Source organism: Vipera ursinii (genome assembly GCF_947247035.1).
Source record: "Vipera ursinii genome assembly, chromosome: 2".
NCBI classification, from domain to species: domain Eukaryota; kingdom Metazoa; phylum Chordata; class Lepidosauria; order Squamata; family Viperidae; genus Vipera; species Vipera ursinii.
The window spans coordinates 271243661-271251962 of record NC_139513.1 but is presented as its reverse complement, the minus strand read 5'-3'; positions in this window follow the sequence as shown (position 1 = coordinate 271251962).

Below are 8302 nucleotides of genomic sequence, written 5' to 3'. Positions count from 1 at the left end.
GGGAGAAGGGCGGTATACAAATAAAATTATTATTATTATTATTATTATTATTATTATTATTATTATTATTATTATTATTATTATTATTATTATTAATAATGAATGTTAGCAGTGCTGAGATGGAAAGTTACAATTAACCATAGAGTCTTCAAACAATGGCTGCCAGCACACCCAGATCTCAGCAGCACTGCTGACAGCCACTTTTTATATTATTGTTAAATTGTACAGTGGAGAGAAGGATGAATGACAACAGTGTCTTGACTTTACCTACCAGTCTGGTCTGCTAGCAGCCCTCCAAAGACTGAATGGGAGGAATAAAGTCTAATGCTCACCATCAACATTTATCTACTGCCAGAACATTGTGGAGATACAATGGTACCATAGTTTTGGTTCCAGAATCAGAATAAAGGTTTTTCAGTTAGATTCCTCATATATAGAACACAAAAACTTAGTTAAGAAAAAAGAATATGCCCCAGATTGCATGTTACAGGGAAAAAATACTAGAGAAAGTAATATGCAAAATGATACCATAATACACCATACTTTTATATGAAAATGTCCATTAGTTCATGATACATAGAAACCTCTTAGATGAATCTAACATTACAGAAAGTGATTGAGATTCCACTAGGACAGAGCTTTTCAACCTTTTCACCCATTGTACCACTTTTAGGATATGGCAACATCTGAGTACCACCAGTTGCCTAGCAAGGTGTCAAAAACTAGATGACCCCCCCCAAAAAAGGAAAAAAGTGATGAAGTACAGGTAGTCCTTGACTTACAACAGTTTGCTTAATGACTGTTCGAAGTTACAATGGCACTGAAAAAAGTGTCCCCTAAGCCACAGCCGAGCAAGACACCTGACTGCCTGCCCGGCAGCACTCTTCCTCCTGTCTGAGGTTTTCATTGTTGTGAGCATTTCTGTTGAGGATTGGCAGCGGGGGTGGGGTGGGGTGGGTGTTTGGTTTTTATTCCCCCCCTCTGCTGGGTGATTACAGTAGATTTTGGTCACTTCACATGACCCTGGGACAGTGACCAACATAAATATGAATCAGTTGCCAAGCATCTGAATGTAAATCACAAGATCCTGGAGATGCTAAAACATTCCAGCTGATTGGCGCTTTTTCTGGGCTCAGCAGAAGCAGCAGGATCAGCACCGAGCTCCAGCTAGAGCCTGGCGCTGATCCTGGCGCTTCCTCTGAGCCCTGACAGCCCTGCAGCTCCAGCCATCTCTTGCTCAGGCTTGTGCAGTGCTACCACCGGTTCAGCTCATTCCCCTCCCCAGCTACCACTTTTCTAGGATGGTCGCGTACTACCTGCTAGGTACTAATGTACCACAGGTGGTACCCGTACCACTGGTTGAAAAGCCCTGCACTAGGAATCTCAAGGTGGAATGTCTGCTACCTTCGTAATGGCAGAGCACTGTATTTTTCCAAAGAATTTAAGTATGTCCTATAATGAAAAAGTATAGGATGAGCATGAAAGAGAGGTTCTCTGTCAAAAAACCTTCAGAAACATAGCTTACCCTACAATAGTTGCTGTTTGGAGTATCATTCTTTTGTTTTTTTAAGAATCACAATAAATATAAAAAAAATCTGAGAATTTTCTTTAACTTTCTGGAAGGCAGTTTACTCTGTTGCATTGGATACATTGCCAAAATCTGCAAAGACTCTTGTTATTCTTATAATCATAAAAATGCCCAAGCTAACCAAAATACACATGGGGTAAATTAAATCATATTAAAATCGAGCAATCAAAAAGATAAGATAGCATGAGCCTATTACCTAAATGCTTAGTATAAGGGCCCCATTTTACTAGCCTCCAGAGGTAAAGACATAGTGCAGTAGCCTGATCAGATTAGACCAGCCTTGTCTTGCCTGTGTCTACACAAGCTGTTATCAATAGCTGTTTGGACAAAGAGGTGGGACCATGTCCCCACATCAATGCCGCTTGGACTCATATCCTCCCACCAAAGTTCTTGAGATCAAAGGAAGGACTTGCTGGCAGGAAAGGCATAACTGAACAGGAAGAGGAAAGAGATGAATTAAGTGATGATAAAAGAACTAGAGGCAACAGTAGGAGAACTCGCTGCTATTGCACCAATGGGGCAAGGTCTAACTTTTTAAAAAATGTTTTTTATTAAATATTTTTATGTTAAAAAAATGATCTAATAAAGGCCTTTTGGAAAGGTCTGACTGAAATACAGGCCTGTGGACACTCGAGAAGAAGTGGACAGGCAGGTAAGTGGGTCCAGGGTGCGTGGAACAGCTCCACTCCCACCCCCACCCTAGCTTGATTTTTTGGTGTGTGACTCGCCCCAAAACTAGGGCTTATTTTTGGGGTAGGCCTTATATCAGGTTCACCCCAAAAATCAAGCTAGGACTTATTTTGGGGGTAGGTCTTACTTTCGGGGAAACACGATAATAAGAGCAGATACATCCTGAATTCTGACAAACTCTGCATTTAAGAAGGGCAGAGCCATCCTTAATATAATAATGTCATTATACTGAATATTTACTAATAATTTGTTACTCATATGGTGGGTAACACCCAGGGGTAGGGCCTTCTCAGTGGGCGCGCCTGCCCTTTGGAACCAGCTGCCCGCGGAGCTTAGGACTGCCCCTGACCTCCGTTCATTCCGCCGGGACCTGAAGACCTGGCTCTTCGAGCTCTCTGGCCCAGGCTGAGAATTTTTAATTTTAATTTTAACTGGGTTTTTTATTTTCTCTCAGGGTTTCATTTAATCTTTTTTAATTTGTTTTAACTTTTGTATTGATTTTCTTTTAATATCCTGTAAACCGCCCTGAGTCCTTCGGGAAAGGGCGGTATATAAATCTAAATAAATAAATAAATAAATAAATAAATAAATAAATAAATAAATAAATAAAAAAGGGAGGGAGGGAGGGAGGGAAGGAAGGAGCAAAGAAAAATATAAAAACCAAACAGAAAGAAACAAAGAAATTAAAACAAATGAGTTCCAAACTTCTTTTCAATAGATGGACAAACCCATTAACCTCCCTCTCTTTTAATTATTCCAGCAATCCCTTCAACCCAAAACAGAAGGCTAAGTGACAATAAGGCTGAATAAAGACTGTGCAAACCAAAATGAAGAAAGGACAGGTTCCCTAGCCCACACAAGTTTTCAAGAATTTAAGAGGCCCAGAAAGGGCTAACTAAATTCTAAAGCAAAGGCCAAGAGACATAGCTAAATGGCTAAGTCTAGTAACCGTAACTGAGAGAATGATGTGAATGACATTAAGCTAAAAGAAAGGGGCCAGGGCCTGTATTTGAAAGATATTAAACTAATAAATATCTGAAAAAGCAGCCACAAAAATCTATTTGTGCCTGATTTCTTATTCCAAAACAACCATCACAATGTCATGAAGGCATGTCAAGGCATATCAGTGAAAAGGGATATGCAGGCATCTTCGTGGAATGGTTAGAGGATATGAAAATGTCTGAAATCATCCCGCCAAATCTGAGGTACATCAAGGTGGATTGACTTCACTTTTGTTGGGAGGGAGTATGATGTTCACTTCCAACTAGACTATCTAGGAAAATTATTGCATTTTTGCCCTCTCCTTTAAATGAGGTGAAATAACAATAAAAATAAATAAATCTGAAGCTCAAGAAGTGGAACATTTTCACAAAACTAATCCAGGATCTCCCGACCACTGTAACCAGAGACATTCGGGAAACAACAATTTTGAAAAAACTGTAAAAAGAGCTTTTGACTCATTGCTAAACAGATAGCTCTACTGTCACAAAATGCATGCGATCGTAAAACAAGAACAACTTTATTTGGTTGGCATTCTTTTATGCTTTTAATTTTTTTCTTGAAGGCTGTTTATCATCCATAGCCTTAAGGAAAAGAGAGGCACAGAAATTCTAATCAATTGACTTATTTTCTCCAGATGAAAACAACTGTATTTGGAAAGACAACTTGGTCTCAATAACAAATATTTATTTATTTATTTATTTATTTAGATTTATATACCGCCCTTTCCCAAAGGACTCAGGGCGGTTTACAGGATATTAAAAGAAAATCAATACAAAAGTTAAAACAAATTTAAAAAGATTAAATGAAACCCTGAGACAAAATAAAAAACCCAGTTAAAATTAAAATTAAAAATTCTCAGCCTGGGCCAGAGAGCTCGAAGAGCCAGGTCTTCAGGTCCCGGCGGAATGAACGGAGGTCAGGGGCAGTCCTAAGCTCCGCGGGCAGCTGGTTCCAAAGGGCAGGCGCGCCCACTGAGAAGGCCCTACCCCTGGGTGTTACCCGCCATATGAGTAACAAATTATTAGTAACAAATATGAGTAACAAATTATTAGTAACTATTCACTATAATGACATTATTATATTAAGGATGGCTCTGGCCTTCTTAAATGCAGAGTTTGTCAGAATTAAGGATGTATCTGCTCTTATTATCGTGTTTCCACTAAAGTAAGACCTACCCCAAAATAAGTCCTAGCTTGATTTTTGGGGTGAACCTGATATAAGGCCTACCCCAAAAATAAGCCCCTAGTTTTGGGGCGAGTCACACACCAAAAAATCAAGCTAGGGTGGGGGTGGGAGTGGAGCTGTTCCACGCACCCTGGACCCACTTAACTGCCTGTCCACTTCTTCTCCAGTGTCCACAGGCCTGTATTTCAGTCAGACCTTTTCAAAAGGCCTCTGCAGCCGAGAACTGAACTATGAATTCAATCCTTAGCTCAGTTCTGCAAGGCCTCTCCTGCCAAGAACCAAGCTATGGATTGAATCCATTGCTCAGTTATCGGCTGCAGAGGCCTTCCGGAAAGGCCTCACTGCAAAATGCAGGCCCAAGCTCCATTCTGAGCTGCAGAATAAAGCTGCTCCTTCAGCCGCAGAAGAAGTGGGCTGGCTGGGAGGGACTGTCGGTGCCGGAGATGAGTGGAAAAGAAACACCCCCAAAATAAGACCTGGTGCCTCTTTTGGAGGTAAAACAACAACAAAAAATAACACCCGATCTTATTTTCGGGGAAACACGGTAAGTAGAATTCTTTTCCCTACTTTGCTTGCGTTTCTTTGGTTGCTATATGTGAATTTGTACAAATCAAAGCCAGAATGCACTCAGCGTTAAATCCACGGGGTGGCCCCACCCCATCTCCTGGGTACGTGTGCACATAGAGGCTGGCCTCCCTGCTGACTGTCTTGCCCTGCAGGTTGACTTCAGCCAGGATGCCAGCATTGGCCGTCTCCTGTGCGCACACACGGGGTGCAGGACAGAGGATCTTAGGCTGCGTGCATTCTGGCTTTGATGAACAAAACCAGGTTGTAGATCAGCACCACCCCACCAGCACCTCCAGCCTTGCAGCCACAAGGCATCCCTTTCAATGGGAGTGCCCCCACCCACCCAGATGGTATAGGAATGGCCAGCAGCAGCATATTGGTGCTGGCAATCTCTCCCCCTTCCATCACCCCTTCCTGAGTGTGGGGGACGAAGAGATGAGAAGGTGAAGGAAGGAATAGAGGGAGGGAGGAAGGGAGGATTGGAGGGAGGGAAAATGGAGGAAGGAAAGAAGGAACAGAGGGAGGAAGGAAGAGAGTGGGAGGGAGGGAAAAAGGGAGGGAGGATGGGAGGGAGGGAAAATGGGGGAAGGAAAGAAGGAACAGAGGGAGGAAGGGAGAGTGGGAGGGAGGGAAAAAGGGAGGGAGGAAGGAACAGGGAGGAAGGAATGGAGAGTGGGAGGGAAGAAGGAACAGAGGAAGGAAGGAACAGAGGGAGGGAGGAATGGCGGGTGGGAGGGAGGAAGGAACAGAGGAAGGGAGGGAGGGTGGGAAGGACCATGTCCCGGTGCTTGCGCCAGTCCCATCCTCCTCGGCCAGACACCCTGATTTGTCCCAGTCCTACCCAGGCACCCCTGAAGCAAGTGATGTTGAGCTGGCCATGCCCATCCAGTAGGCCACGCCCAACCCAGCCACACCCACCCAGTAGGCCACACCCATCCCAGCCACACACACACCCAAGGGCAACCACAATGCTGATGTGGTCCTCAATGAAATTGAGTTTGACACCCCTGGCTTATGCATCATAGCAGCAGTCTCCAACCTTGGCCACTTTAAGACTAAAGTGGCCAAGGTTGAGGACCCCTGCATTATAGGGTTTATTGATTAGCACTGTTTGTAGATAGCAGCATTTTGTGCCACCTGTAGTTTATCAGTCATCTTCAATGGCAGTCCCATGTAGACTGAATTATAGTAGTAGTTTAATGAGGGCATAAATCACTGTCTTCTATTCAAGAAGGATCACAACCAGATCTGCCCAAACCATCAGAAGGCTTTCCTGGACATGATTTCTACCTGCTGCACTAAAAGGGGTTGTAAGATCCTGAGAATCCCTAGATTCTACATTTCTCTTTCAAGAGAAGCAAAATCCATAAGGAGCAGGTAGGACTCCTGTACTATGACTGCCTGTTGGCTTTCAGTTTGAGCCTGCCTCTCCCTCTCCTCTCCCCCCCCCATTCTATCCCTTACAGCTTCCAGATCCTGAGTCAAGATTTCCAATGTACTTCCTCTTTGGCCTGGGATGGAAATGTATACATGTATCATTAACATCCTGGCAGTGGTGGGATTCAAATATGTAAACAACCAGTTCTCTGTGTGGATGCCGCTTCCAGAAATCTATTCTGGGCCTGGGCAACAAAAAATTAACTACTGGTTCTGCCAAAATGGTGCGAACCAGCTAAATTCCACCACTGCATCCTGGTGATAACTTAACCAAAGTATGATTTCTCCCTGTATTTTCATGAAGATGATATCCAGGCAAATAAACTGACCCCTGAGGTACCACACATTGTGATGCTAAGGGCATGAACTCTCCTCCTCCACCAACATCAGTTGGAACCATCCACCCAGAACCAATTGTCAGAATTCTTAGAACTAGCCACTTTCTGACATTTGGGAGAATTGAAGTATACATACCCAGATAGCTCCAAGAAGGTTAGCAAAAATAAATAATGTATTTATCTGAAATGAAGACAATGAAGATAATGTCCTTCATATACTTGAAAGAATGGTGCATTGAAGAAGGTTATTCCAAAGGACAGGATATGAAATAATGGGTTTAAGTTACAGGGAAACAGAGTTTGGTTGAATGTTTAAAACCTTCCAAACAATAAGAATTATTTTACAGTGAAACTAATTGTGATACAGTGAATTCTCTTTTGCCTTTTCTCTGCCGGCATCAACTTCCCTCCGCCCTGTGCGTTCCCACAGAGAGGGTCTCCTCAGGGTGCCACCGGTCAGAGAATGTTGTCTGGTGGCCCCCAGAGGGAGGTCCTTCTCTGTGGGCGTCCCGGATTTATGGAATCGGTTGCTGGTCGAGCTCCGGATGGCGCCCGACCTTCGCTCCTTCCGACGCAATCTGAAGACTCACTTATTTGAACAAGCCGGCCTGGCCTGATGGGGGATGGGTTGGGATTTTACTGTTGTTTTTAATATATCTATTTATTGTTTTAGCTGGGCATTGTGTTTAATTCTTTTTAACTTTTGTATCTTTGTATCTTTATATGTTTGCCCTGTTCACCGCCCTGAGTCCCTCGGGAGAAGGGCGGTATATAAATAAAATTATCATCATCATCATCATCATCATCATTATTATTATTATTATTATTATTATTATTATTATTATTATTATTATTATTATTCCCATTCAATCTGATTGAATAGACTCACCTTCCTTCAGGGCTTGTTTTTTATAAGACTGATGTATGATGGGGCCTCAGAAAGAGATTTTTCTGATTGCCACTCCCACACTTTGTAATTCCCTCCCTATGGAGATTTTGTCAGCAATGTCCTCTTAGAGCTTTAGGAAAGTGGTCAAGACATACCTGTTCCATCTAGAACTGGAGGAGAAGAGATAATGACTGAAAGTGGAGGTTGTACATGACTTCTACATTGTACTATTATTTTTACGCATATTTGAGTGTCATTTTTGATTGCAGATGTTACTTCATATTAAGTGATAAGACTGTCAACTGACCAGAGCCTTTGGGAATCCACTGCATACAAATAAAATAGAATGAACAAACAATGGGTCCTTGTGATGAGGAGAAAGTTTAATCAGCGGTCTCAGTGCTCCAACTCTATAATCCTGTGTTTCTCTGAAAGACAAGAATACCCTGAACAACGATTTACATTGAACAGAAGTGTATTTTGAATTTCCTTCTTATTCATTATACAGAAATAAACTTAGTGGATGTGAATAGTGAAATAGGCTGCCAATTTTAATTAAGAAAATGTATGTCTACAACCATCAGAAAACAGGAAAACAAAGGGTTA